The 26706-nt window shown below is 59.7% G+C and overlaps 1 protein-coding gene across 2 annotated transcripts in view; it reads left to right on the forward strand.

Moving 5' to 3' along the window:
• The first annotated feature begins 1974 nt into the window (after positions 1 to 1974).
• The window catches only part of MID2 (midline 2), a 113418-nt gene continuing 88686 nt past the window's right edge, over positions 1975 to 26706 (forward strand). Inside the window, exon 1 of one of the 2 annotated variants that reach the window (XM_087748979.1) lies at positions 1975 to 2070. The gene's annotated coding sequence lies outside the window, so the exon portion shown is untranslated. Of the gene's footprint in view, positions 2071 to 15907; positions 15952 to 26706 lie in introns of those variants that run through there. The other variant, XM_087748980.1, reaches the window with a different exon arrangement.

Below are 26706 nucleotides of genomic sequence, written 5' to 3' on the forward strand. Positions count from 1 at the left end.
ACCGGCAGCAGCCGCTTCCCGGGGGGCAGAGGAAGGCCCTGAGGCCGATCTCCGCTGCGTCACCCCAGCAGCTGCTCCAGCCCCCCGTGCTCCCCAGCCCCGCCAGCTCGCTCGCCCTGTGCGGTGAAGGCTGTCACCGGAGCTGGGAGCTGGTGTGACATCGTGACGCCACGCAGCTGGCCACCGCTGCCGTTGCCTGCCGCCTGCGCTTTATTTCTGCCTGAGGTGCCGGGGGAGGAAGCCTCAGAGTCTCTGGGCTCGGGTCCGAGCCGAGCTGCCAGCCCCCCACGGTCGCTGCTCCCTGGCAGCCCGGGTCACGGCACAGAGCCCCGTGCAGCCAGGCTGTTACCCGCGGAGCACTCGCTAATGGTGCTTTGCTGGGATCTCCAGCCATCTGCTAGTTGTTAGTGGCCTCGTTTCTCTGCAGCTGATGTCCCTTGTCTGCGGGCTGCACATCTGTGCCGTTATCCTCGCTCCTTCACCCCAGCCACCGGCGCAGGGTGTGCCGAGCAGCCTGAAGCCAGCCCTGCCTGCCTGCTGCGGCCTGCTGGCAGCACCGAGTTCAGGCAAGGGGCTTTAGTTTCCCGCCTGTCTAACCGAAGGAGGATCGGGCCCCGTCAGGCTCTGGGCTGGCTGTTTGTTCTCCTCTCCCTCTGTCTGCACAGATGCAAACGACACGGACGGGTCCCAGGACAGCTATGGATTACGTGACTTGGCCACAGCCGTGCAGGCTGTGTTTTCGCTGCCAGAAAAGCAGAGAGAGGATTTAATGCAGAATAAGTGGCGCATATTAACTATCCCGCCGTCAGATCCTCCTAGGGAAATGGATTTGTAATTCCTCCGCACAGTGAACTAGGTGAGAACAAGGCTGGCCGCGGCTGCGGTGTTGGCCTCCGCTGCTCGGTAGAGTACAGCTGTCTTGTTCCACTGGAAAGTCACAGCGTGACAGCTACCATGTGCTCCGCGTCCGACTGTAAAAATACAGCACATTGTGTGTGTGTGTGTGTGCGTGCAGTGACGGCGGTATCGCGGCAAGTTCGGGGCAGAAAACGAAAGAGCTGCCGGCCCCTGCACACCAAACCCTCCTCCGGCGTCCGCAGGAATCTCTCCCCATCTCACCTGAAGGAGCGCAGGAGCCGGGATATGTTTTTCCTCATGTTTATTTTAAAGAGGCGGCTCATTTAACACCCTGGGCAGTCTTCAAATATAAATAACCTGTACAGCACGTCTCCATGTTGCCGAGGAATAAATTGCACTTCTGGGTCCCCCCTCCCTTGCTTCCCTTTGATGTTATTGCCGCGGACCCATGTATGTGTGTCTGTATATGTGTATGCGTATGGATATGTGTCTGTGCCTGTGTATGGATACATGTATGTGTCTGTGTCTGTGTCTGTGTATGTGTATGGATACGTGTATGTGTCTGTATGTGTATGGATACGTGTATGTGTCTGTATGTGTATGGATACGTGTATGTGCCTGTGTCTGTATGTGTATGGATACGTGCCTGTGTCTGTATGTGTATGGATACGTGTATGTGCCTGTGTCTGTATGTGTATGGATACGTGCCTGTGTCTGTGCGCGGCTCGTCCCACAGCCGCCTCGCTGCGAGGGCGGCCCCCGGACGCCCCCCAGCACCCAGCCCGCTTCCCAGCCGTGTCCGCCCATGGACAAACGAGCCCGCGGAGCCCCGCTGCCGGGGCCCGGGCCCGCCCGCCGCCCCACGGCCCGGTGTCGGTGCGGGGGAGCGGGGCGGTCCCCGCCGCCGGCCCTGCCCGCGCGGGGCGAGGCGCGGTGGGCGCGGGCCGGGGCCGCTCCGGGGCCGCTCCGGGGCCGCTCCAGCCCCGCCGCCGCCGGTTGAGCGGCCCGGGGGAGGGGGCCCGGGGGAGGGGGCCCGGGGCCGCGGCGCCGCGGCCTCACCTGCGGCGGGAGGGGCGGGGGGGCGGGAGCGAGCGCGGCACCGCCCCCCCCCCCCCCCCGCGCCCCCCCGCCCGCCGCCGCCGCCGCCGCCGCCGTCTCCCCCGCGCCTCCAAGATGACCGGGCAGCGGCGGGGAGGCTGCCGCAGCCCGCCGGTAGGTAGCGGCCCCGGGGGAGCGGGGCGGGTGCCGGGCGCGGGGGAGGGGGGTACCGAGCCCGGCGGCGGAGCGCGGGGCCCCGGCGCGGCCCTTCCTGGGCTTCCCGAGGGTTTGCAGCAAGTGGCGGCGGCGGGGGGTGGGGGGGGCTCCTGCCCTGCCCTTCCCGGGAGCCGGTGCCGGTGGCGGCTCCCCGCTCGGGTCTCCCGGCTGCAAACTGCGTTTGCGAACGCGCCCCGGCGCCTTCCGCCGCTCGGCGGGGAGACCGGGGGGGCCCGGCCCCTGCCCCGGCCCCGGCCCCTGCGGGCAGCGCCGACCCCGCGTCCCCCCCGGCCCCTGCGGGCAGCGCCGACCCCGCGTCCCCCCCGGGCCCTGCTGGCTGCCGGGAGCCGTCCCGCCGGCCGGCGGGGCTCGTCCCCCGCGGGAGAGGGGACCGCCTCGCCCTGCCGCGCCAGGCCGCCTCTCCGGCCGGCTGCAATAACGCCCCCCCGCCCCGCTGCTCCCCGCCGCGCCGCTTCTGCCTGGAGCCCGCCCGCCGCCTTTCAGACCCCGCCGGTTCTGGGCTGCGGGCTCCCGCCGGCGGCGGCGGGGAGCCGGGTGCGGAGCCGCTGCCTCCCGCCTGCCCCCGTTTTCCTTCCTGGCAGCGTGGCGCGGCTGCGGTCGCGATGAAGTTTGGTTCAATGGCAGCGAAGAGGTAACGGGCGCTGCCGAGGCCGGCGTCCTCGGGGGTCGTGCGGGCTTCTTGCGGAGCAAGAGGGAAGAAACGGGCGTGTGCCGTGTATCTGCTGCGCGAGCCCCGCCGTTGCACCGCGAGCCTGGGCAGTATTTCTTGGGGTATTGCTTTGGCGCTGGACTGCCTGCGTTCTTACAGATAGCGTTGCTAGTCTTGAAGCGGAGCATGTTTTGCTCGCGCTGAGAATCTGTTGAGCTGTTAGAAAATGTCCCTGAGTGACACGCGAGAGCTGAATTTCCTCGTCCTCACACTTTATTTATGTGTCTTGCCTCCAAAAACGTATCAACCGCATATTTTATTGCTCTAATGTGCACAACTGAAGATTGTTGTAACGTCGCTCGGGCGGCAAAGGGCCGTTCTGCTGAACGGGTTGTGGAGTTTCTGGAGAGGGCAAATGGGTCTGGCTTGCTCCATGATTTCCTCAAGTCTTGACACGCCGGGGCGTTAATGGCTCCGGCTCTGCCTGCCCTGCCTGGCTTTCGCCCAGGCCTCCTCGCGCTCTCGAGTGAGCCCTGAAACCTCAACTCAGCCTTTGTTGTTGGAAGGCGGCTTCAAGGAGACCGGCTCTGCTGGAGGAGCTGCTGCAGCCGGACCGGAGCTGGCAGCCCGTGCCCGCCGGAGCGCTGCGCGTCGCGCTGAGGCATCGCTGGCTCCCCGGTGGTGTCGGCTCAGCGGCCGGATCACCGGCGGGCAGTGCCGCCAACCCACCACCCTGCGTGCACGGGGTCGAGCGGGGGCTTGAGCTGCTCCTTGACCCTTATAATAAGATCAGCGGTGCCCGCCCTTCCTTACCTGCCCCTGCTCCGGCGAGGCAGCGGTGCGCAGCGGCACTCGGTTTGTGCTGGCGGGGGCCGTGGCGGGGCTGCCTGTGGAGGGATGGGTGGCCGGCGGCGGGCAGAGCCCTCCGGCTTCTGCAGGTGCCGTGGGCTCTGCGCTGTGGCTGTCGCTGCTGCCTTCCGCCTGCTAGGAGCACGCTCGAAACTCCTCGCTCGGCTCGTGCCCCTAACGAGGGGGTAATAAAACTAGCCACGAAACGGGGGGAAGGGGCAGCGGTGTCGGAATGCTCTCGCGCCCAAGGGGGTATTCCTTCAGGATGCTCCTGGGAAAAGACAGCGAGTGGGATAGAAATAGGAGGAGGAAGAATGAACGTCAGCGGCAGAAGCAGTTGCATCGGTTCAGGCAGGTGGTGGTGTTGCTACAGAGCCCTGGGCGTGCCGGCTGCTTGGCGAGCGATCGGAGACGGGTCCGTGCCCTGCGGAGCCTTTTGCGGCATCGGGTGAAAGCAGCGCCTGCGTGCAGCCGGGGCCGAGAGCCCTGCTGCCTGCTGTAAACGTGGCTTTAGAAAAAGAAATTAAGTTGCAGTCCGGGTGATGAGTTCCCTCCCCTGAAGAGCGTGCTCGCAGGCGGCGGCGCGCCAGCGGCCTTGTTGGCACAGGCACAGCTTGGGGGGTGATGTGCGAACAGTTTGTGTGTCGTTGCGTATATATATATACGTGTTTGTAAGCAGGGTTGGATCGTTCTTGAGACTACGTGAGATTGATAAATGACTTATTTTTAAAAACCGGGATTGTCTTGTCACTTGGTCGTCTCCTCTAGCGGATGGGGAGACGTGTCTCCAAACCGGCGCTCGGGTTTTTCGTCCGGAATCCCCTGGGCCACGGCTCTGCGTGGGTTTCTGCGCAGGCGGCGGCTGGGGCCGCTGAAGGGGAGGGTGGGGGCTCTGAGCCCGTTATCTCTCAGGTCGGCTCCTGACTGCTGGGAGTCATCGCGCCTCGGAGGCTGGTCGCTGGAGAGACCGTGGCGCTCGGCTGTCCCGTCGGAGACGCTGGAACCAGAATTCCTCTGCAGGCTGTACAGCCGGTTCTTTAAATGAAGCTAATAAGCAGTGTGATTGTTTTGTACCTCTGGAGGGAGTTACTGCTTCCGATAACATACCCACCTTCGCTCGCTTAAAATCTCCCTGAGGCTGGCTAGCAGAGTATTTCAGGAGGGCTTGTGGCTCCAGAGGGTGCTCCCCTGCGCATCCCCCTCTGGGGGGACAAACAGCGCTGGGGAGATTCGGGGTCAGGGCCTGGTCTCCTTGCCAGGGCTTGAACCTGTGCTGCTTCTTTTGCTTGTTTTTAATGTTCTTCCCCTGGAAAATGAGTGCATGTTGCAGCTTAATGAGTGCCTGGCTTTACCGTCATCTTTTGCAAATGAGCAACTCTGTCAGCCTCTCCGACTAACGAGAGGACGCGGCAGGGAAGCTGATGACTGGCCTCCCTCAGCTGCCTCTCCCAGCGCGATGCCTTGCCGCTGCGGAGCCCGGGGTCCCGAAAATGCCAGGGCAGGGAGGTCACCGGCGGGGAGAATGGGACGTCTGTGTGCTGCTGAAAGCTGCCTTGTGCCGTGCGAGGGCGGCGCGGTCTGGACCGCGGCTGCCGGTGGGGCTCTGGCAGCCCAAGCGGCGCTGGGGAGGGAGCGTCTCGCCCCTCGGATCCTGTGCCGCCTTCCTGTTTTCTTACGCGTGGCTGCTAGAAAGCATCGCGTTAGCTCTTTTTGCCAGCAGCCCAGGACCTGCCTCTCGTCCGCTGGGTGCTGAGCCCTGAGCCCGCGGCTTGTGTCGTCCTTGGAGGTGACACGGGGGCAAAGCTGGGCACGCTGCAGCCCTGGCTTTGCGGGTGGAGGCGGTGGAGCCCTGCCAGCATCCGTGAGATGTGCAGCACTCCGTGGCTTCGGCGTCTGCCCTCCCCCCTGCTCCTCATCCCAGCCCCAAGCGGGCTGGGGAGCGTGGCCGGTGGCAGAATAGCTCCTTTTGTGCCTCTGGACACGCTGGCCTTTCTCAGGAAGCAGCTTATTGTATTCGCTGGCTGCGCCAGACTCCGTCATTGCCTCCGCTCGCTGCCCGCGCTCCGTCCCTGCGCGTGGGCTGCCCTCAGCCCTGCCCGCTGCGGGCAGCGCCAGGCCCTGGGTCCGAGAGGGTCCTGCGGACGGGAGGCTTTGGCTAGGACAGGGACATCCTTGTTCTTGCGCAGCGGGGCTCCTGCCTCGCTGCTGGGGGTGGAGGGCTGCGCCCCTCGGCAATGCCCACCAGCACGGCGAGGAGAGGAGCGGGGTGCTGCCCCTCAGGACCCCGCTGGTGAGGGGACGGGGCTTGGCGATGAAAAGCTTGGCGTGCCCAGCTGCCCCTCGCCCGCTGGGCTGGAGCTCTTTGCCCCGCACAGCCTGGCCGTGCTGCGCCCCTTTGCTCTGTGCTGGGTAACAGCCTGCCCGCGGGGCTGGGGTGCCCCCGGACCTGGCGCAGGGTCTCGGGGTGGGGGGTCAGGCATGCCTGTCGGAGCTTGGACCTCTTTTTGTCTTCTCTCCGTGCCCTCTTTCAGCTCCGTGGTGCTGGTCTGCCTTCGCACCGCTCGCTTGTCCCCACGTCACCGGCTGGGCTTGGCTTCCTCCCCGAGCAAACAAACCCGGCGTGCCTCCGGGCGCCGGAAAGGCAGGGGACATCCCTCTGCCGCCCCTTTCCCCTGCTCCTCTCCTGCCTTTGGAGTCCTTCTCGCAGCCGGGATCAAGCTCTCATCCCACTCACATCGTCCCCCCGGCAGCGCCCCCCTTTTCCCCCCCCCCCCCCCCCCCCCCCCGTGATGTCCCCTTCTTCTGCGCAGGGATGTTTGTAGGGGATGCGGACTGTCCCAAATGTCACCTGCTGTCACACCAGTGGCTGCTGCGAGAGCCCAGGATGAGGGAGGGGACGCTGCACCATCGCAGGTGCCGTCACTTCCCCATCACCCAGGTGCAGGGGAGAAGCCTGCCGTGCTCTGTGGCTCCAAGGCTGCTCCCTGCCTGGGCCCGGGCTGCCCTGGCACAGTCCAGGCGTGTTCTGGGCTGTGCTGAACCAGGGCAGTCTTTTCAATTGAAGTGGAAACGGCTCGCGGGATTCGGAGGGTGTTTCCCGATGAAAAACGTGTTTATTATTTAAAACTGTGCTGGCTGGGATGCGTCCAAGCGGAGGAGCGTGCTCGGTAGCCTGCTGCAAGCAACCTGGCCTGGTGCGCGGACGCCTGCTCTTCCCCGGCTGGGTACTGGCCGCTGGGTTTGTTTCCTTTTGGGCATTTCCCGCGGGATTTCCGCACTTCGAAAGGAAGAGGGTGCGGATGGGATCTGGTTCCAATGCAGTCTTCAGCCGGAGTGCCCCGTGGATGAACGGGGACGCTTGCTCTCACCACTGCGGATTAGAAGTGATGCCAGATTTTTTGCTCTCAGAATTTAAGAGTAGAGAGACTAAATAGATGGGGGTTTGTTTTGTGGTTTTTTTGTTGTTTGTTTGTTTTGGTTGGCGTGGGTTTTTTTGTTTGGTTTTTTTTTCCCGTTTGTTTGTTTTTTCAGTAGCTGTTGCAGACTTGGATGCTGCAAGCTGTCAGGTCCCAAACCTGTGTGTTTTGTATCTCTCTCTATCCGGACTCTACTTGAGAGGGAAAAGGAAAAGCCAGTAGCTTGTGAAAAGCCAGCATGAGAAATAATAGGAAACCTGCTATGTCAGCGAGAAACTGAGGGCAAATCCAGGAGATGCTTTTTGCAGGCTGTGCAAGAAAACATTTAGCAGGTCTGTGTGCCAGCTCTGCACGAGTGACTCGTCGTACGTCCGGAGCCCCAAGGCTTTGCCTGCTTTCCGTGACGTGGCTCGAGATCCTGAAATGCAAGGGGCTCTGTGCCTTTGCAGAATGTTATTACTATTGTTTATAAGTGGAATTCATGTCTGAGAGGGAAGTGAATTGCTAGGTCTGTTTGTTTATTCCTCATTTTGCAGACACGGGAGCTAGACCACAGTGGGGTAATGGCCTAGAAATTAAATTTCATTTTAATACGCAAACCCAATTTTGAGCTGGTTGACCAAAGGGGAAAAAATTAACTTCAGACAGCAGGCAGAGGTCGTCTTGAAGTAGGATTCAAGCACAGCATAATAAGTGCAAGCTGGCTGAAGATCTGTATGGAGTAAAGAGAAGATGCGCACACACCCCCCTCTGAAATGCAGCTGTGCAGCATCCTTCAGCAGCAAGTCGGAGATGGCATGGAATAAATTAGCTTTTGCTTTCTCAAGGAGGCACAGAGCGAGTTAAATGTGTTTCATGGACAATCGTCAGAAGAACCCCGCTAAATCTGCTTGTGTAACTGGGCTGATTAAAATTAAGCAGGGTAAGGCTATCTAATGATGCTCAAGGACCTGAAGCAGGGGGTGGGCTGGGGCGGCCGCGGAGCTCGGCGCTGGCGTTTGAGCACGCTGGCGTTTGAGCACGCTGGCGTGAGGCTGTGAGCAGCCGCTCGGGTTCGCTGCCCCGGCTGGGTGTCCTGGGAGGGAGGGAGGAATTTGGAGGGGCTGCTTTGAGCTGCAGGGTGACCTGGCTTAACGCTTGGTTAAGGAGCAGGCTGGGCTTTTTGCTGGGTGCTGCGCTGGCTCAGGCTGCCGCCCGCGGCACCGGCTGTCGGGTGCTGATGCTGAGCACCCCCGTGAAGCCCCACCGTGACTCTGTGTGACAGTGGCGCTGGTGACTCCTGTGCTTGTGGTCGTGCTGCCCGAGATGCTGCACCCCCCCGCCCCTGGGGCTTTGCTTTACCCAGCCAGGGTGTCCGGGGCTCCGGCGTGCCTGTGGGACCTGCTGTCCGCCCGTCTTGCTCAGCAGCTTCTCTCCAGCAGTGGCTGCAAGCAGATGCTTTGGGAGAGGGCGTGGGGAAGCGAGGGTGGCAGGGTCTGCAGTCCCCATGCGGGGGGGAAAGGACAGGCACAGGAGCTTCGTGTCCTTTCCGTAAATGCTCCAAAGCCCTGGAGCTGGACCTGTCCTCGAACCAGTACCTGCTGGGTGATCACTGCCCTGGTTCTGTGGCTTCGGATGAGGTCTCTGCTCCTCTTCTTACTTCTTGCATTCAGCTGAAATCTCATGCAAGAAAACACTGTTTGTTTTTATTTATTTTTTTTTTACTGTGAGATTGGTCAAATGCTGGCACAGGCTGCCCAGAGAGGCTGTGGAGTCTCCATCCATGGAGATATTCAAAACCCAACAGGCCACGGTCCTGGGCAGCCTGCTCCAGGTGATCCACGTGAGCAGGGGTCGGTCTCCGTCCCCAGAGGTCCCTGCAGACCTCAGCGTTTCTGTGACTTACTCGGTTTCTCACCTGAGAGTCCCTGGGAGCGTGGTGGGCCCGGTGGCATAGCGTGGTGCCTCGTGGTCCCCAGGGAGGAGGGATGCAGTGGATTCGGCGCTCGCCTTGCAACACCGAAGGCTGGGAGAGCTGACGGCCGTGCGCTGTCGTCTCGTAGGATTTAGCGGCAAGAGAGCCGCATCAGCCTGTTAGTCCGTGTGGTTATTCCTAGAGGTGATGTCTCTCCTTGGAGTGATTTGCTTGGACCAAGTGGAGCCCAGGCAGGAAGGGAAGGGCCTATTGCCAAGCTGTTAAAAGGGAATTCAATATTGGGGACTGCAGTCTGGAGGGGATGCGCATCTCGGGAGCGAGGCGCCGGTGGGTGTGCTCCTGGCGAACGAGGGACAGTCGATGTCCCTAAAACAGCGGGTAAGCATTGCTGGGAGCCCCCTCCTCTGGGGCGAGGAAGGAGGGGACGCGCTGTCCGCGCGAGCCCAGCCCGTGCGAGCGTGGGGCTGCTCGTCAGCAATGTAATTGGAAGAACAGTTGTTAAAATACAGGGAGGAAAGGGGAGATGATGCCCCAGGTCCAGAGGTCACCCAAACAGCCGGGTTTATGGCTGGGGAGGGAAGAGATCGAAGGAAACAATAAACCCCTTCAGTGCTGGGACGTTGCTGAGAGAAGGGCCCTGGGGGGCGTGGGTGGCCCTATGGGTGACGCGCTGGGTGTCAGCACTGGGTGGACGTCGGACATTCCTGCTTTGCAGCCTGTGTCCTAGGCCAGAGGAGAGAGAAACTCTTCCAGGCAGTTACGGGGGAGCTGAGCAAGGAAAGCATCCTGCATTTAGGAATTCTTTTAATCTTTTAGCCCAGTGCCTGTAAGGGCAGCAGGGGTGTCTAGAGGAGTCGTTCTGCATGGTCTGTTTAGCTCTGCTGCCTGCTCAGCTCCCCCAGAATAGCCAGGAAATTCAGATGAGAAGCAAGGCATGGATTTGCAATGGTGTGCATGACAAATTGCTGGAGAAAGAGAGGTGGTGATGCTCCAGAAGTGTGCTCTGCTGGGGTCCAAAGGCGCCCGGGCAATGGGGGAAGTGCCAAGGCAAACCTGAGCTGAGGGCAAAATGCGGTGGCCTCTGTTATGTGTGGGATCAGGCTGTTCGAGGGGCCTTTATGCCTTGAAACTGCTGATCTTGGGGTCACCCAAGGGTTTCTGCCGCCTGGGAACAAGCCTTCTGCTGGCTGCGCTGATGTGGTGCCCCAGCTGAGCGCCGACGCGGCCGCAGGGACGGCGGCATGGCTGTCCCGGGGCACAGCACCCGCCAGCGCTGGCATCCGTTCTGCGGGCTCCCCGCCTCTGGCGGCGGAGCTGCAGCTTGTGCGAAGCCAGCACGGCTGCCCGGCCCAGCCGATGGGTGCCTGTGGCTTACACCCGGAGCTGGGCAGAAGGGCTGTGCTGCCTTTTCCCAGCTCCTCCCGTCTGTGTTGGATGGTGGGAAGCACCAGCTGCGGCGGTGGGGTGCACCAGGTGCAGAAGAAATTCAGAAGCTCTGAATTGTTGCAGGAATGCATTGGCTCAGACGATGTAAAGGCATTTTGTTTATGTTAAAGCATCCGATGTGTTCTTAAAGCTAGCACTCGGGACCCGCTGGAGTTCCTCCGGCAGCACGTCCTGGGAGCAGGCTGCACGCACGTCGGCTGTCTCTGAACCCTGTCTGTAAACACGGCAGGCTCATTTAGGCAGCCCTCGTGTTGCCAAGGGCTTCTCCGATGATCGCTTGGCTTTAGCGCTCGTGTTGTCTTCTCGTTGCTGCAAGCAGCTCCCTGAGAGCTGAACAGTTTGTACAGGGGTTGGAGCACAGAGCAGGGATCCTGACCGGCTCTGAAACTCTGCTTGCAAGGTCCTGAGCTGCAGCAGAGTGCTGGAGAATGAGCCGAACTCAATTGCATTTGCTTAGCGAATTCGCCCTGATCTCTTCTGGCTTGCGCGTTGCATCATGGTACGTTTGCAGCATGCTGGGACCTGGCCTCGGCTCTCTCTGCCGATGCCTCTGCCTGCCTGCGTTGCTTTTTTCCCTTCCCAGAAATGTGCTCTGATTTTTTTTTTCTTTTTTTTTTTTTTTGCTTGGAGGTTTTCCCTGGCTGCGGGTGGCTCCATCTCTTGCTCCCTGGTGCTGGAAGCGTTTGTGTGCCTGTAGGAAGGAGGAACGGGCTGGGCTTTGCCTTGCAGGAGGGTGGTGGGTGCCGAGCTGCACGACTTGGGGCCTTTTCTGTGATGAGCAACCCTGGCCATAATCACCTTCTTGCTTGGCGCATTCCTTCTCCTTCATGGCTGGTGGGTGGGAGATGTCCTCTGGGATCTCCGCTGGCCCCACGACCATGCCTGAGGTTCTCCTGAGCCCCTGCTTTTCTGTGCGTTGCCTCTGACGCTTGCTTTCCTCCTGGGAAATCTCCCATTTCTTCCTTGATGAGGGCTGGCCTCTCCCAGGGACAGGCTCCTCTTCTTTATCCCCTCTGGGATTTTTCTTCTCAGCTCCTGAATCCAGACTTGATGTTTCCCCACTTCCCTGTTCTCCCTTGAAATCGTGGTCCTTCCCTCGGCTTCCTAACGCATCCCCTCCCTGCCCCATCCCGTCTCCCTGCCCTCCGCTGCTCCCTCCTGCCCCGGCAGCCACAGCCGCCACAGAGAAATGCTCTGCAGCCGTTTCACGGTCGGACCAGAAGGATTTCTTCCTCGTGCCCTGCTAGAGATGCTCTCTCCTTTTTATTGCTCGCAGTACAGGCTTATTTCAGCTCTTCTTGTGTCTCCTCCCTTCTCCGCTCCTGTTTCCCCACCACCACGTCCTGGCTCTCCCTTGTCTCTTTTCAAGCCCATTGCCGTTGCTCTCCCATCGCTGGTGGCTCCCAGGCTGGGTTTCCCCATCCTTTCTCCTTCCGAGCCTCTGCCACCCTCCTGACACGGAGGGCCTCCCGATTGCTCCTGCCGTGCCAGGGCCGCGTCCTGCGCTGTGCCCTGGGCGTGCTTCCCGCTCTGCTGTGCCCCTCTCCCATCCCCAGCCTGGCCGTGGCTCCCGGGCGCTGCTGCGCTCGCCTCGCCTGACCCGCTGCGCGCTGGAGCGAGCGCCCGGCAGGCTGCGGGCACGGGCAGGGCTCGCTGGGTCTGCAGGGAGGCAGCAAGTCCCTGCAGGTTCACATGGGGAGCACAAAATGGGGTGCCAAGCTCTGCTGCTGAGGAGGAGGTTGCTAAATCTTCTTGCGTGCCCTTGCTAGCTTACTCCTGGGCACTGATGCCACCCCAGCGAAGCACAGGGATGCTGCAGCTTCTGCTTTTGGTATCCCGGGCCAGGCTCGCAGTGTTTGGGCTGCTGGTGTGCCAGCTGCGAGAGTCTGCGTCTCGTGCAAAACTTAATTTCTGAGAAGAATATTGCACTGGTCTTTGTTATGCTTTCAAAGGAGCGAGCCCAGCTTCTGGTTGTCATCAGAGGATGCTTTTTTGGGTGCTGGCTGCTGTTGCCTTCCTGGCCCCCTGTCTCCATGTGTGACACATTTGCATTTTTCTGGCATGAAATATTTCAGCCGTTTTTTGTCCCTTTTATCCGATTCATAGAATCATAGCATTATAGAATCACAGACGTCCTTTAGCAGCGCTTCACCTCATGAATAATCATCAAGCAGCGTTCTTGCCCCGCTTGTCAGGCGGTGATTCGGCTGGTCTGCGGGGGTCATTGGTGGCAGGGCGATGTGCGTCACCAATCGAGATGCCACAGGGCTGGCGTCTCCCCAGCGCGGGGTGGCGATGCCCTCTGCCACGCCGGGGCTGCCGTGGGAGCGGACCCAGCTCCCGCAATGGCCCCCACGTCCCCGCCGCGTGTGGGGAGGGGAGCGGGCAGGAGAGGGGGCTCGCTCTCCTCCCCACAGCCCGAAAAGCCGCTCAGCGCTGCAGCCCTTGGTTGTGAGAGACCGTGCTCTGGGCAGGCTGAATTGATTTATGTGGTTGTTTTGGTTGAGCTTGTTTTGTTTTTTAAAAAACTCTTTCACTCCTGCCAATACTTTCTTAAGCCTCCAGCCACTGGTGCGGTCCCTGTGTGACCTGCAAAGTGCCTCACTCCCTTTAGCATCCTCGGGATTTGCGTGCATTTATTATTCGTCACCAGCCGTGAGCTTTGCCGTCTGTCTGTCTGCGGAGACGCAGCGGGCTTCCCGTGGAGAATCAAGGCGGTCGGATGCTCTCGGAGGCAAAGGCGCCTCTGCGTGTAAAACCCCATCTCCAGCGAGTCTCTTGCACAGCCTGTGATTATTACAAATGCAAAATACAGAGTGTTTTCTTTTTCTTTCAGATCATTAAAAGAACGCTTCAGTGTTATATAGCAGGTATTGTCTGTGCTGTGCCTCTTGTTGCTAAAAGCCGTCCTCTGCCTCCCTCCGGCAGCCCGCAGGCAGGGAGGGAGCGGGGATGGCAGGAGGAAATTACCTTTGTAGTTACCTGCTTCATCTCATGAATTGCATCTAAGGAGAGCGGAAAGGGATGGCAGGGAGATCTGTAGCCCCTGCACGCCGGCAGAATTATCTCGGCCGCCCCTTGGAGGAGGGAGGAGTGCTCCGGGTGCTGCAGCGTGGCAGAGCCGCGCTGGCTGGGGAGCGTGGGCTGCTGTGGGGACCGGGGGTGACGGAGGCGACCGGTTGTAATCCTGCAGGGAGCAGGGTGGGACTGGGTGAATATTCAGCGTGCCCTGGGATGCAGCCGGCGCTGGGCTTTGGAGCGGCGGGTTGGAGGGTTATGCCCTGGTCTTTCGCCTGATCTGCTCCGGCAGCAGGGTGCTTAGGGTAGGGGCTGGCTGCTTGGCTCCCCGAGCGCCTTGCTGTGAGCCCCAGGCTGAGGGCTCTGAGCGTGGCAGCAAAGCAAATACAATTGCAAAATAACCTCAGTGTTAGGTGGAATACAGCTGGGGGAAAGCTGGGCAAGTTGAATGGGTGCCTTTTTTTTTTTTTTTTTTTTTTTTTTTTCCTTTTTTGAGATGGAAGGTAAAAGTGGTTATGTATAGCAGTGATTGAGGGCTGGAGAGCCTTCTCCGAAGGGATGCTAATGGTTGTGAGTCACCTCGGAGCGCAGGAGTATTTCATCTTGAAAGACTCCACATGACCTGTTTAACGCGCTGGCGAAACGTCCAGGGAGCGCTGAGGCCCCTCTGTCATTCCGCAGCGCTGGGAGGAGGACTGGGAAATCTGGCTGACGTACAGAGCGCTCCCAAGGGGCCCGTGTAGGAAAATGGTTTAGAAAATTGCTGTGATTTGAAAACAAGCCTTGGTTTGTCCTTCTCTGAAATGAAGAGGTGGTAACTGTAGCGGCAGAGGATCTCCGACATCCTCTGGCCCGGCTGCGGAGGGAGGAGTGGGGTCCGCAGCTGGGCTGCACCCTCCCCGCGGGAGCCCTGCAGCAACGTGGGAGCTTTCCTCTGAGTTGGCCTGTGGCTGGTCCCGTACGGCATCGCTGGCTGTGCCCTGCTGGAGGCGAAGCAGGGCTGGGGCGCGGGCACAAACTCCGTCGCCAAACGTTCTGTGCTGGGACCCTCGGCATGTGGGTGCCCACAGCCCCCAGCGTGAGCCCGGGTGGTGCCTGGAGCCGCTGATGCTGGGAAAAACACGTCTCCAAAACACCTGCTTCGTGTACCAGCCTCCTTTTGCAAGGGGAAACCTGAAACAGCGAAGCCCCGGGCTGATCCCGCAGCTGGCTGGCGTGTTGCTTCCCTCCGTGTCCTTCAGCCGAGGCCCGCGGGCCAAGTTACACCAGTCTGGGCGCCTCTTCCTGAACGTGGCGGGGGGGAGGGTGTGAAAGTCCAAAATATCTGCTACCTGCATTGTTTCTGCATTGGGGATTAACGCTAATTATTCCCCCATTGTCTTCAGTTCCTGCAGGAAGCCTTGTTTATCTTTCCCGCTTCACCAGGAATGCAACCCCAAAGAGCCCGTGCAGATATATTTAAACTTGCACAAAGCAGCACAATAGCCTTTGAATTTCCCGACTCCGTGGCATCCGTCGTGTTTAGTGGTTTTGGGGTTTGGAGGCTGGAGCGGGCGCTTGGCTGGGGCAGCCCGGCGAGGCTCTCCAGCGAGCAGCGCGCGAGGTTGCAGGGAGGTCTGCAGGGCGGCTGCAATAGCCTTTTCCTGCTGGCAGCGCTGAGCAACAAAATGGGACTGAAGCAGCAGCATCTGTGGCTTGCTTTTTCGTGGGCTCATGGGGCTGACGCAGCGCGGTGGCACGCGTGCTCTTTAGCATGCTGTCTGAGCTGCCGTCTGGGGACACACCGTGGCCCTTAGTAGGCTGAGAGGCTGATGGAAACCTTGGTCCAGCCAGCAGCTCCTGGCCCTTTTGAAGCTGTGCCTTGCTTGCATGGCCCCGTTCCAGTTTTCTCCCTTCCCTGCGGGGCTGCCCGGGGCCGCTCTGCAGCGCAGGTCGGGGAGCGCAGCGGGGGGATGCCAAGCGCTGGGCTGGCACGCTCAGGCTCTGTGCCTTCGCTGGGATGGCGCTGTACCGTGGAGGAGGAGCCCCTTCTTCGGTTGAGGATCTGTCTTCGTTCTGTCCCCCAACAAACGTCCCTTCAGTAGCAGCACGTCTGCACAGCACGAGGGTCCCTGGGGAGCACCAGCAGTGGGCCGGCTCCTTGCTGTGCCATGCTCGTGTTGCCGCAGCACTGGTACCTTCCCAGGTCTGAGCCTGTGTCTTCTCCTGGCTCTTTCTGCAGCAGACTTTGCCACGAGCCCAACCTCGCCTTCGCTACGGTCACTTCTCGGCACCTCTTTAAATCCTGCTGCCCCGTGGGTCGGCAGCGCCAGTGTCCTGCATTGAGACTTGGTGGCCCAGTAGGAAACACCGGAATGGGGATAACTGGTGTGGCTCACGGTGCACAGCCCCCGAAGGATGCTCACCCACCGGTACGATGCCAGGGCTGCGGACACTGGAGTGGGCTGCTGCTTCTCCAGCCTCCGGCGAGACTGAGGGGTTCACCCTTGAAGTACGCTTCTCCTTGGCCACCCTGCTGCTCCAAGGTCAGCGGGGGATTTATGCGCCGCTGCCTTGCCTTGCTTCTGGTTTGGGGAAGGAGCCGAGCTCTCATGGTTGGTGCATGTAGAAAGTGGGGTGCTGGCTAGTGGTGTGGGGGACTCTGCTCACCCTGTGGGGCCTGGCAGTGCCTGACATGGTGCTACATCGGTCGGGGCTTTGCCTGCAGCAGCTCTTTGCAGGGCTGGATGTCTCTTTGCAGGGCTGGATGTCTCTCCATGCAGCATCCGTCTGGGGGATAAAAGCCATGACTTGCTCTTGAGCCCAGAAGGTTATTATACAGCACCAGCTGCTGCTGCACTGCATTTGCAGTTGTGCCCTCCTCTCGTCCTTGCAGGGCCAGGGGCCTCCGGCTGCTTGCAGGGACGCTGCTGGGCTGGAGCTGCATTGCAGGTGGTGGCTGAGGAAGACGGGAAGGGCGCAGAGCTGTGGGGTGCGCTTGGAGAAAGGCTTGGATCAAAAAGCTGCTGCGATGTGTGGACTGGCGGGAGCCAGCCAGGCGCAGGTCTTTTTTCGGGAGGTGCCGGTGCTGACATGAGTAGCGTGTTGCACTCGCCTGCCTTACAGCAGCGGCTGACCATGCTGGGCAGTGGCGGAGAAGCTGTTAGACCAAGGTGGCAGGAGAGCAAATAACTGCAGGAGAGGTGGAGGAGGGAGGGAGGTGGCGAGACCTGGAGCAGAGGAGGGGTTTGGCGGGCAGGGGAAGGAGGGTTTGCAGGGGGATGGCAGGGCTGCCGGCGCCAGGGCCACAGGAGTGGTGGACATGCCAGTTTGGTGGCATGCCAAGTCCCCAGCTGCTTTTCTTAATGACTGGGCTGGAAGTGGCTTGCTCGCATCTGCGCCGGTCTTGGGAAGGTGGGGCTGCTCCTGCCGCCGCTGCAGCCCTCGGAGCTGGGAGCCTGCAGATGTCCCTGGCGCTGGCACCGCAGGCTGGGGCTGCCCGGCATCGCCGTGATCCCCGGCTGTGGGGCTTCAGCACCCGAGCTGCGGTGGCGGCTGCTGGCAGAGGGGCAGGGGCTGCTGGGTTTTGGCAGTGCCAGGCAGAAACACACAGCTGGGGAGGCTGGGACAGACAGACGGACACAGCACAATGCGTGAGAGGAGGTTTGCGATGGGATGTTGCCTGCAGGGGGGTGAGCCTGGCTGCCGCAGTCCGTGGTTTTACTGATTGCTGGAGTGCAGAGGCCCCTGGGGAGCTGCGGCGTTCGATAGGAGTCAAAAGCAACTGTGCTGCGCTCCAGGGACCTGCTGAATCGGAGCGGACTGGAGAGATGCCCTGCACCTTTTTGTGTCCTGTCAACCCCCAGGCCACCGAAGGAGGTGGCAGGGGAAGGCTTCCACGCTGCGTCTGTGGGGTTTGCCCCTTAAGGCTCCCAGAGGGTGACGTGCACCGTTGCTGCGTGACGTTTCTTTGAACCGCTCCAGCTGCTGAGAAATCCGTACGGCGTGATTCTCGCACGCGCGGCTGCAAGAGCTGGTGAGCAAATTGCAGGACATCTCTCCTTGATCTGCCTCGCGTGTCGTAAACTCCAAACGCTGGATCCCCCGGGAGCTTTTGGTGGGCGCGTGCTGAGCTGAGGTCCCGCGGGAGCGCTCGAGGAGCTGTCCCCTCGCCGAGCAGGGCAGAGCGCGGTGCCTTGTGCATGCTGCTGAGCTGGGCACCGTTTGTAGGAAAGAGGTAAAATCTTCCCTTTGACTGGGTCGTAACTGGAGAAGAAACAGATGAGCTTTGGTGCTTGCCCCTCTGATGTCTTGGAGGTGAATGAGGTCTCTCCCTGGTGGACACCTGGTGGGCTTTGAGCAGAGCATCCTTGCCCCCACGTGGGAACCCTAAGACAAGCTCCTTGGAGCTGCTTCTGCTCCCCGGTGAGCTCATCCGAAACGTGAGCGGTGCTGGGCTCACGCCGAAGGCTTTGCCTCTGCGGGTGAAGCATTCGGCTCCATCTGCAGAGGGCTGTCGTGGATGCCGGTGGGTTTGGGGTGCTTTCAAGATCTCCGCGAAATCCAAACGATGTGCTGCAAGGCTGGCACCTGATAACCGGCTGCCTGGGGAGCACAGCTTGGTGATGACTTGTATTCTTGTGCAGGCATGACACCACCACCTTTGTGCTTCATCCTACACTGCAATCCTCTCAGGCTAGACAAATACGACATTAGCAGCTGATGGTTTAACATTAGGCCAAAAAAACCCTCCTATTGTCATGAGCCCTTCCCACGTCGTATTTTCTGGCCCGCAGGAGTATCGCTCTTCATTTCACACTGGGCGAATCGGCAGCGGCTGCAGATGGGGAGGTTTCATGGCACCGCTAGAACAAATAGCGTAATCAATTGATTCCTGCACAGCTGTACAAGTATTATTAGCTATTCAAAACAATGGGAACTGTTCAGCTCCGGTGCTGGCAGGAGGGGAAGGATGGCGGGGCATGCTGTGCGTGGAGGGTGCTGAGCTGGGGGCAGCGTATTTGGGGGAGAATTGGGGAGAGGCTGCCAGGGCGAAGGCTTCTTGTGCCTTCGGAAGCTACGGAGATCCCCGGGGGGTGACAGGGGATGGAGGCTTGTGGAGCTGCTTGACAAACGGAGAGATGTTATCAGGAAGAAAAGAGAGAGAAGGGGAGGTGGCAAATGCAGCTCGAGGGGCAGCCCGGGAGCGGGGCAGCGGGGATGGGAGGGGTGGCCGGTGGGGCGTGCGGGGCCGGAGCGCCCTGAGCGCCCTGGCTTGGGGCGGCGCCTGCGCGCTGGTTACTAAAGCTTGTGCAGGGTTTACACATTGGGAATGATCCCCTTTTTAGGATGGGGGGGACCCCAACTGAAAACAGTTGTGCAAGCTGCAAGGGCAGAGGTGTTTAAGGGGCACCCCCGAGCCGTGCCGGGGCACGGAGCAGGTCGCGGGAGCCCTTCCCAGCCCTGCGAGCCCCGCTCCGCCACCGGAGCCTGACGGGAGGAGGTCAGGAGGAGGAGGATGTTGTGATGAAGTGAAACCGTTTCATCCCATCAGTCAAGACAATGTTGGCAGCGATGAAGATGAAATTCCCCTGGGGAATAAGGTGCTGTGCAAACGGAGAAATTGAAGAGCAACAAATCACCAGCGCCCGGTGGGCTCCAGCCAGCTCTTCGGAAGGGATTTAACAAGGAAGCAGCTGAACTGCCAGCAAAAAGTAGTCTCTCATTAAAAACAACTGCTGCACGGGAGCGCAGCCTCTTCTGCTCTGTCCTTGTATTTAAAGAGGTACGAGAACTGTGGGAATTACAGAGCAGCCAGCTTTATTTTAGCACCAAGCAAATTGGCTGAGAAAATAATTAAAGCTCGTGTGGAAATGCCTGCGCTTCAGTGTGATAGATTAAGGACAACAACACATGGCTTTTGTACGTAAAATCCAGTTTACTCGTTTTTTTTTTTAAATCTTTTTTCAGTATTGCGATAAGGTGATTGGGGAGAGAGCAGTTGGGAGATGGATTCTTTGGATTTTCAGAAAGCCTTGGGCAAATTCACGAAGTTATTAAGGAAACTGTTAAGGCAGGAGCCGTGGGAGGAGAGGCCAAATTCTGCTTGATGTGTTCAGATTCACTGGGAGGAAAGAGCCAGTGAAGAGGCGTGTGCTGCGGCGGCCTGGCCGAAGGATGCTCTTCACCGGCTGGGGCTTTAAGCTTGAAATATGGTGTTAAATACGCCTAGCAGCTCCACACGGCCCAGCTTATCAAGGTTGCAAGTCAAGCACAGAAAAACTAGGTAATGCTAGGTCTGAATTGGCTGGATGAGCCTGATTGCCTCCCCTCGCTCTCTCCCTCGAGAGTCTTCGCTGGGTAGGACGCGGTTGCTAATTGCCGTCGGGGGCTATTCCTCCTCCTAGGACCCCCGTTTCCTCGGGACAGCCCTGTCCCAAGGGCGGGTTTAGGGCAGCTCGTTGGAACGGCTGGTGTTTGCAGGAGCGCAGCGTCGTCGGCAGGGCTGGGGGGGAGCGGAGGGGGAGCCCCTCTCCCCCGCCAAATCGGGGAGCGGGTCCCTGCCGCTGCGGGAGGGTGCTGCTCCGCCACGGCTGGGGCCGCGCTCGGCAGCCTGGGCTCTTCGGGGCCGGGACGTGGCTGCTGGATGGGGTTTTTTATTTTTCCCTGAACAGCGATCCAATTTCGAGCTAATTTTCCCGAGGACAACAAAAAGCACACAGACAACTGCTGCCCAGATTTTATACCCTGCTGTCGTGGAGCCAATTAAGGAAAGGGTTGCCATATTTTTTTTTTTTTTAATGTACGGGTGGAGCAACAGAGCTTTTTTTAAGCCTCATTCTTGGAAGTGGCTGAGCAATTTGGGCTGCAGTTTTTCTGGGGGGAAAAAAAAGAGGAAAAAAGGAGGAAAAAAAAGGGGGGGGGGTGGGGAGAAGAAGAAGAAAAAAAGAGAAAAAATCACACTTGGTGTGGAAAATCTCACCCTGAAGAGTTAGCATTTGCCGAAGCAGGGCCAGAGAGGAGAGGTGGTTTGCGACGTGGGGCTCTGAAAGGCTGGCGAAGCCCTGCCCGGTCCTGGTGCTGGGGAGACCAGGAGGGATTGCAGGTGGACTTAGCAAACATGGGTAAAAGCGAGGGCTGGCAGAGATGGGGAGGGTGTGCTGGAGCGGCAAAGGTGACCAGCAGGCCTGCGTTGTTGGGTTTTAAATTCTCCGTAACCATTTAGGAAAGGGCGTGCTGCTGCGTCCAGCTTGGCAAAGGCTGGTGCTCGCCCTGCACAAGGCACGATGACCTGTCACCACCAAATGGAGGCGACGCCAAGCACTGGGTGGGACTGGGTTTTTTAGCGTGATAGACCCTCCCCAGTTATACAGTAATTATACACTGATGCCTGGAGAGCACTGAGAATTGCATCCTCGATAAATCGAACCCGTACCTTGCAGCTCTTCCCAAGCACTGCTTGCGCTGTGTGTCTGGCCGTGGGCAGGGGTAGGAGGACCAACTTCAACATGTAGTTGTGGCCAAGCCCAAGAAATGAAAAGAAATCGCAGCTCTTCGTTTTAATCACAGATACAATGTGTCATATTGATTTTTTGGTATCTGAACTCCACAGCACAGGGCTTGCGTGGCGTGGATGCGTGAGCAAGAGCTCTTGCACCAGGGGCCAAGGGGAAAGCACAAGCAGAAGGAGCAGGGGGAATTTTGGGCTGCCTGAAGATGGTCAGAGGGATCAAGGGGAATTTTGGGCTGGCCGATCATGGCCTTAGGGGATGTACACTGGGACGTCCCCTCCCAGGTATAGATGGGGTGATGTGAGCAGCATCTCCTTCTGCTGTTTCTCTCTCCTCCCTTCTTCCCTTGGTGGCAAACCTCTGCATCATTCATGATGAACCTCAAGGTAGCAACTGAAGCATGTTTGGCTTTGATCTTGTAAAAATAATAACTTGCCAGAGGTGGTAGGGGAACCTTTGTACCAAATGACCCTTGGTATGATTTGCTAAGGATCCCGTGCGCCCCTGGGCTCACCACGCTCACGCTGCTCTGAGTCAGCACGTGGGTTTCGGAACCTGTCAAAAAGCCGGGCTCAAAGTAAAGGTGCCAGTCGCTCTGTGTCCCAGCGGAGCTGGTGGCTGGCTTTGCCACTGGCCCCACAGCACCCCTAGCATCGCTTTGCTCGTCCCAGCGCTTGCTGCCTTCCCTCTTCCCTTCTGGCTCGGCCCTTTTCTTTGGCAGTCATTGATTTATTTTTTTATTAGCTTTCTTTTTTTCTCTCTCTTTCCCTTGGGTTTTGAACAGAGCTCAAATTAATGCAGCCAATTCTGTTCCTCAGCATTAGCAACAACCTGTCATTGGGGTCTTTTTTATCCCACGAGCGGGAGGCGCTTGGTCTCGACCGACGCGCCGGTACGTGTGCGTGCCCGGCAGAGCAGCGTCTGCCGATGGTGTTGGAGGATTGCAGAGGCTGGGGGGGTTTACAGCAAGTGCTGCTGCTGAGGTTTGTCCCTTTGGGAGGAGGAGGGCTGGGCTGCAAGTGCCATTCCCTGCTGGTGGGCTGGGGAGTCCAGGTGGCACCCAGCGGGCTCCCACCGACCTGAGCGGTGACCCCGGTGAGGATGCAGGGGCCGCAGCCGTGCGCATCTCTCCGGCGTTTGTCCTCTCTGTGAGCTGGGTCTCTGGCCCTGCCTCGCCCCTGGGAAGCGAAAGTGGGGAGGCGTGGAGCAGCCCGTGGGGATGTGTGACACCCGCGGGTCCGCGCGCACCCGCAGCGCGGCGGGGCAGGTCGCAGTGATGCCGGTGGGTGCTTTGCCCACATCTCACCTGCCGCACAGACTGACCTTCAGTAGCAGGGGTGCCCGCCGGCCAGCTGGCACCTACCTAAAGCCGCTCATCATTGCTGCCGTGCCGAGCAAAGGCACCCCGCACGTGCGCTGGAAGGACGCTGCGTGCCTCTGTGTGTTACGCGGTGGGAGAAATCCCACCCAGGCGTTTCCACAGCAAAAATGTTTGGTTTTATGTTACTGCTGTGTTAAACCGCTGCTGCTTGTAGTCGCAGCCCTGCCCAGCCGCTGGCTGCCGGGAGATTCCCCAGGGGCCAGTGCGAGCGTGGCTGGGGCCGGCTGGCCCTTGGGCGTAAGTGACACGGGGCTGTTTGTAAACCATGTTAATATTTTATAACTTTTATATTTAGGGAGTTAATGACTCTAAACAAAGCAGATATTAATCTAATCAGCTATTCCTCGTGCCACGTCAATCCGGGACATCAAAGCGAACATCAAAGTGAGAGGCATGAAAGGCTTCGAAGGCAGCGCCAACTGCTTCGCCCAGGTGCATCTCTGAGCGAGCTTCCGCGTCCCCGCTTCTGCTCCAGCCTGGGTTTTGAGGCTCCTCTCGGTTATCTCAGATCTAAAGGATGTTGTCCCAGCAAGGAAAACAAGATTAACATAAGAATGGCCCTCAGGAACAAAGCAAAAGGCTGTTTAAACTTTTTGCATCTTTTTGCCTTAGATGGCAGCGAAGCTGGGCGCTTCAAAGGCAGGCGGAGCTCGCGTAAGTGCGGCGTCTGCTGCATGGGTGGCTGGCCCGGGGTGAGCGGCTCTCGTGTTGCCCTGCAGAGGCTGTCAGGGAGCTTCCACCAATCCTTATTTTTAAAATCTTTTCCCGATGCGAGTCAGACTCTGAAACAAACCCTGTTCTTGTCCTTCGTTATTTTTTTTTTTCCTTTGTTTTGCTGGCTGGAGAGAATCCATGGATGAACTGGGGAGGTGAGAAGTGCCCTGCTCCCCATGGCAGGGTTGTACGTGCAGCCGGGAGCATCGGGCTCTTACAGCGAGGCGGCTGCTCTACCTGGAGCGTCCCGGCAAAGCAAGGGGCCAGCCTTGATTCAAAGGCAGTTTATAAAGGTTTAAAGCATGAGCGCCCAAAAGGAAGCGCCAGGGAGCTGCCGGTGGCCGCCCCGATGGCGGTGGGGGTGTTACGGCGGTGCAGCGGGAGCCCCCGGTCCTGCCAGGCTCGGAGCGCAGCGGGGAGCCTGGCAGATCCGGCCTGCGGCAGGGGACGGCTGCCGCGGGGTGTGCGAGAGCTCCCGGGCAGGCGGCCAGCAGCGTTTCCTCCCCACCGCTTTCCCATGGCTGCGATGGGCTCCAAGGCTTGAGAAAAGCACTGGGGGCCGCAGAGAGGAAGCTGTTGGGAGCCTTTGCGCTCCTCAGCTTTTTTGGACGCGGCTGCTTTTCCACTGTCTCACTTTGTGAGGGGAGGGATGTCTGTATATATGTGTGCAAGGCTGCGTTAGGGCAGGCCTTGATAAGGTTGCTGCAGCATTAACATATCTACATATCCAGTTGCTTAATTTTATAAGCCCCTTGAGCTGGTGCAGGGAAGAGCTCAAGATCTCCTCCAGGCCCTTGCAAGTCCTATTTCAGGCAATTAGGAAGAGATGGTGCGATAGGCAGGGACCGGTACAGGCAGGGTACAGGCAGGTCGCAGCAGGGCACCCGTGTGATTTGCCATTTGCGGGCGCTGGAAGCAGCCATCTGCCCCAGGGTAGGCAGGCAGAGTCCCCCTGCCGTGGTTGGGGACGGCTGCCAGCACCGCTTACAGGTGAGGCTGGAGCCGGCCCTGGAGCACGCTGCGAGCGCTCGGATCGCTCGAGGCTCCGAAGCCGCTTGGCGGGAGGAGGTGGATTGGAAAATACCTGCAGAAGGTGGGACTGCTCCTGCCCCGCCGTCTCCTGGGCTGCTGAGCTGCGGGCGCTGGCTGGCCCCACGGCCACCTCCCCTGCCCGCCCAGGGGGACTTCTTGAGGCTTTCTGCAGGCAGACCCTCTCCTGCTTCTGCTGGTTCATCCCATCCACACTTAGATTACAGCCCCTTTTGACAGTGTTTTTCCTCTTTTCCCCAAACGGGAGCTCATGCACCCTGCCAAGGTGTTTCTGGAGCGGAAACTGGGGGTGGAAACTTGGCTGGGCATCGTGTTGCTTTTCTTCGGGTCTGCTGCTGCAGCAGCGCCGAGGTGAGGGGGTTCCTGCGGGCTGCAGCAGAACGGCGCTTTCCCCGCGTCTGTGATATGGGGGTGGGTATCACCGCGGGCATCACTCGGAGCCTGGCTCACCGGGGCTGAGGGAGACCTGGAGGCACCATGCGAGCTGTGTGTCAGGCTTGATCTGGAGCACAGGTGAGAGAGGAGAGGCTGAATCCGATCCTGCGTTGCTGCGTGCCATCGGCTGCCTCCCTGTGCTTTGGGGTGGCACGGGGTAGGGCTGGGAAGGCTGCGGTATGGCAGGGAGAGGCTCTGCTCCTGGGCTCTGGAGCATCTCTGGTGGGAGAAACCAGTGTGCAGGTGCAGAAGGACTGTGCTGCCAGCCCGGCAAGCAGTGGGACGGGCAGTTGTCCTCAAACAGGGCCCGCTCGTGTCTCCTGGTGCCCTGAAAGGGCACGGTCATGGACTAGAGGCTCTGTTGCCCAGGCCTTGACTTTGGGTGGCTGTTTGGTGTCTGTATGCAGCAGAGCAATGCTTAGCTCTCAAACCTGGCCCAACGTCCATCACGCAAAGCCCAAACTCATCGGTTAATGGGAGCGGGATGCAATAACGCCCAGTGCAGCGCTTCTTGTGAGCGAACAAGGTGAAAAATGCTCTGTAGGCTGGCGAGGGATTGCTGGGCCTGTAGCTGAATTTGCAATCCAGGAGCTGTCAGTGATGATGGCTGCTGGTCTGTGGTGGGACAGAGGTGGTGATGTGCAGTGGGGATGAAACAACTGAAGAAGCCAGAGCAGCTGGATCCGGGGGATGACAGCAGGCGGTTTTCCCTGGGTGACTGCTGCTGCGTGTCTCTTCCTGACTTTGATTCAATTAGAAAGCAAAACCCCGTTCCTGGTGAAGGCTGCTGGGATGTGGGCTGGAGAGAGGGATGCACTTTGGGCTGGGTCTTTGGGCTTGAAAAAAAGGTGACTGCTGGGGGCTGGGCACCCTTGCTCCGGGATGGCGGCTAGCAGGCAGTAACACCCAGCTTCGCCTCTTCTGCCTCTGGTGTACCAGCACCGAAGTCCCAAGCCCTTTTCCTTGTAGGCATCCCCCTCGCCAGAGGTCATCTTGTCACGAATTTGAGAAGAAATCCCCAGCCTGCCCGTTCTGCGCTTCCTCGGCTGGGAGCTCCTGCTGCCCAGCTCGTGCTGTCCCTTCCAACGAGCCCTCCAGTGCGGAGCATCCCCGGGAGGGCTCGGCTCCCACCGGCACCTCCCGGCTCCGCACACCGCGCGGCCGGACCCTGCCCTGCTCCCCCTCCCCTGCAGGAGATGTCGCAGCCCACGTCAGCCCGGAGCAGTGGCATGCTAATTCAGACCAGAGAGCAGCTCTTCAAGCGCTTCCCTCCACCGGGTCCCTGCGGGGAAGCAGCAGGGCCGATTAATTGATTGCTGGTTTGCCTCTAACGCGGAGCAGAGCTGGAGGCAGCGGGGCTGCCGCAAAGCCCACCCGTCCCCCTCCTCGCTAATTAGCCCCCGCGCATGGCTGTGGTGAAGCTGGGGAGGGGAGCGTGCGGTTTCTCTTCTTAGCACCTGCCAGGCTGTTGTTATCCTCCCCTTTTGTTTCGGAGACCTGCCAGAAGCCGGCGCGAGATCTGGAAGGGGGTTCGCAGGCTGTGCCCGCTGCGGGTTTGGTGGGGTTTTTATTAAGATGGGGCTGTCGGTGCTGCCCCAGCGCCTTGCCTGTCCTCCAGCCCGGATGGAGAATCGTCCCGCAAGCACGGTGGAGAGGGAGCTCGGTGGCTGCCGGGCGCGTGGAGGGGACAGCATTTGGGAGCGTGCTGGGACGCCGGCGGAGGCAGGCCAGCGCTCGTGGTGCAACTGGGTGCTCTGTAAAACGGGAGCGTGGAACCAGTGCGACAAGCAGGTTCGATCGCTCGCAGAGAGCCCGTTTCCAGCCTCGTGCAGGGGAGGCAATCTAAAAATACAAGCTTGTTTGCCTCCAGCTGGAGTTGATTTGGGCATCCCTGGTTGTTGCTGGAGTGCAGCGGAGGACAGCTGAGAGATGGAAGTTTGCAAACTGTAATTTTGCTGCTCTTCCTTCCCCACCCTGCTCCTAAAAGGCGACGGCTGGGAGGAAACAGAGCAGGAGGATGGTATGTTAGAGCTCCTGACCCACTTTGCTCAGAGTTTCCAGGACATGATTCACCTTTTCCCCTCCATCAAAAGGAGACAGGACTGTGTAGCTGCTAGAGGGGATATTTAGAGGTTTATCTTTGCTGTGCAGCAGAGCCTTTATGCATGGGAAACCAGCATGGCCCCCCGCTCCTGTCTTGGGCAGTGCTC

Source organism: Nipponia nippon, unplaced genomic scaffold (assembly GCF_047370975.1).
Source record: "Nipponia nippon isolate SJK-2023a ecotype South Korea unplaced genomic scaffold, ASM4737097v1 scaffold_12, whole genome shotgun sequence".
Classification (NCBI taxonomy): domain Eukaryota; kingdom Metazoa; phylum Chordata; class Aves; order Pelecaniformes; family Threskiornithidae; genus Nipponia; species Nipponia nippon.